The sequence below is a fragment of the Microtus ochrogaster genome (assembly GCF_000317375.1).
Source record: "Microtus ochrogaster isolate Prairie Vole_2 chromosome 14 unlocalized genomic scaffold, MicOch1.0 chr14_random_2, whole genome shotgun sequence".
In the NCBI taxonomy this organism is placed as follows: domain Eukaryota; kingdom Metazoa; phylum Chordata; class Mammalia; order Rodentia; family Cricetidae; genus Microtus; species Microtus ochrogaster.
Window position 1 is genome coordinate 13,199,084 of NW_004949097.1, and position 3,303 is coordinate 13,202,386.

Sequence of the window (3,303 nt, forward strand, 5' to 3'; positions counted from 1 at the left end):
AGAGCAGTTCACACTGGCATTGGAGTACAGAGCAGTTCACCCTGGCACCGGAGTACAGAGCAGTTCACACTGGCACCTGACTACAGAGCAGTTCACACTGGCATTGGAGTGCAGAGCAGTTCATGCTGGCACCCTGGTGTTTAATCACCTTTCTGAATCCTTCGATGGCTGCCCGTTGCTACCATGTGGAACTAACTTTGACCTTCCTCAAGAGGCCCTTTGTGGTCTAACCAAGGAGGAGGAAGAGGACTTTCAGCTTGAAAGTCCTGTGTGGTTTCTTCTTCCAGGAAACCAAGTCAGCATAAAAAGCAGAAGGTTACCATTCGGAGACACACTCCTGGGGAGTCAATCACACTCCTGGGGAGGCTGGAGAGTGCAGCAGAGTGTGAGGCCGGTCCTGGGCACCCATTTTAGGAAAACACTCAGCAGAAAGCAGTCATAGACACTGGAATTGCTCATCCAGGAAATGCTCTTGCCTTCCCCAGACCCTTCTAGAAGGCTGTATGATTAAAGAACCCACAGGCTGTGTACTTCCCTTACAGCCTCCTCCCAATCTTAGCCCCAGGACTGAAACAGGGACTTAGGCTCACTCCTGTGCAGAGAGGTCATTCACACCTTATGGTCCTCGGGTCTTTATTGCTTAGCCCCAAATAGTTAGAAGATTGTGCAAAGAAGCAAAGATCATCAAAACATGAGGCTGATAACCAGCAATTGATCAATTAAGATGGATCTCCATGCAGGCTTCCTTTCTGTTTCATTCTAGGGTCTTCTTTAGCTTGTGGCAATGTCTTAGCCTTTTTATTTTTCCTTTGCTTTTGTTTAGATTTAATTTTTAATTGTGTGTATGTGTGTGTATTTCTCTCTCTCTCTGTGTGTGTGTCTGTCTGTCTGTCCTAGAACTTTTTATGTAGACCAGGATGATCTTGAAGTCGCAGGGATCTGCCTGCCCCCCCCCCCCCAAGTGTTTGCATTAAAGCTATGTACCACCACTCCCAGTTTAAACTCTAGTAATAATTTTATTTGAAGTTTCATTTTTTGATGGAATTGAAAGACTAGAAGGTAGACAGGTTCCCTGGTAGGCTGACAGCAAGGAGAGGGGCCAAGGCTAGGTAACAAAGGTGACAAATTCTCAAGGTGGCCTGCTCCTTCCTCACCCTCCTGACTTGGCACCAGCAGGCCCCTACTGAGGTACTCACTGGACAAGTTCAAGGCCAGATCAGGATGTCACACACAGTTGTGGACCAGCCAACCATCTGTCTTCAAACAGATCACCCTAAAGTAGAGGAGAAAATGCTTAAGAGGTTTCAAAACTCCCAGGCCCCAAGCAGAGACTGGAATCTCAGCCTCCTGAGCCCCTCTGCTTTTCAGAATCTTTTTCTCTCTGGGCCTGCTGCACGTGTCTGCGTTCCCTCACCCTAAATAAACTCCTTTTGCCAACTGTCTGTCCTGCCTCGAGAATTCTCTGTGTCACAAGCTCTGCTTCAGATTTTAACCTTTTAACCGGCAGAGAAAATGAATCCATTTCAAGACACCTAGACTGCATCAGAATACCCCTGCCAAAAAAGCAAAAATAACCCACCCCCTATTTTCTTTAATGTTTACAGGCAAATACTGCCCCTCTTTAGTAAGTTTCTCTGCCAAGGCAGTAAGCCAGAGCAAGTGGGATTGAAAGGTGGAATAGGTTTATTTGAGTAAAGCAGCTCCTAGGTAAGTTCTGCAGTCCCAGAGGTTGAGGCCAGAAAAGTCGTACCCCGAACCAATGCAAGGAGACTCTGTAGGTTGTAGGCGTGTCTGTCTTTATAGTGTGATGACGTATCTGTCTATAAGCTGAGTTCTACCCAAGTATGGTCCAAAGCTGAACACTTTAGGCCAGAACTTGGGCTGCTGGTAGCAACCGGGGGGGAGGAAGTTGCGACAGTAGCCAAGAATGTGGAACTGGGCTTGTTGGTGCCCAGTCTTTATTGGAGATTTTCTGAGTGGTGGGGTTTGGAGAGAAATACATGGATAGAGCTTTCTGGACTGTGCGGGAGTGAGCTGGAGGTTCCAATCGAACACTTCTAATATTTAATTGACCACCCCCACCCCGTAACAACTATCCTCCCATAATGAGGACCTTCTGAATTATCCCTGTATGGATGAGCGTCTTAGAGAGCAGAAGAATTGTGTTAGTGGAGTCTACTGCTGTGGTAGCCTATCTGTCAGAAGGAGGAATGTTTATGGGCTGTGGCTAGAGAAGGTTTCCCACAGGAGAGAAAGGCTTTACAGACTGCACAGTGGCAGAAGGGTGAAGTTGAGACCCCTCAATCCTGGTGGACTGGGAACCATGAAGCAGTTTAGGCAATGAGCAGAGGTGAGTATAAACTTCAAAGCCTCATGTGCCCAGCGAGGTCCCGTGTGCTAAAGATTCCTCAGACTCCCAAACAGCACCTCCAGCGTGGGACTGAGGCCCACACGTGAGCCTGTGGTCTGTCCTGTCCTCTGCCTGTAAGCAAAGATGCTGGCAAGCACTTCGGTTAGGTGTCCCCACACTGGACTTTCTCTTGATGTCCAGGTGGCATCTGGGCTGCTCCTGGGCCTAAGTCAGAGACATTCCTCTTCCTCCATGTGGGATCAGACTTTACGTTACCGGGGCTGGCAGCAAGAACCTTTAATTGCTGAGCCATCTTTGCAGCCCCTTGAGACAGTCTCCATCTGCCTTCTTTCTTCACTCCCGAGAGTTTGATCAGCTGAACAACTAGATGCGCAGTTAACATATGGCCAAAGGGGTCACAGTTGTGCTTAGAGCCACTGAGCAGGGTGGCTACAACAAGAGGAAAGAAACTCACTAAAGGAACTCCACCCACCACTAAAGAAACTCCACCCACCACTAAAGAAACTCCACCACCACTAAAGGAAACTCCCTCATTAACTTTCTTAGTGTGTAGATTTTTAGAAGAGCTGACATCTCTAAAGAGCGAATTTTAACATTTCAAATAGTCTGAGTCATAGACACATAAAAATCAACTGATTTACATATTCCATATTAATTTAGCATAGACGAGGGGAAGAGGAAAAAGTAGAGGAAGAACATAAAATGCATATTAAACCACCAGAAAATATTATCCCTCACCTGGGGTTATTAACTGAGAGACAGATAGGTAGATAAATAGATGACAGATAGATAGACAGACAGATAGAATTGAGAAGTCCCACAAATGAACTATTATTTAAAAGGATTTTTTTAAAAAAAGATTTGTTTTATCTTTAATTCTCTCTCTCTCTCTCTCTCTCTCTCTCTTTCTCTCTCTCTCTCTCTCTCTCTCT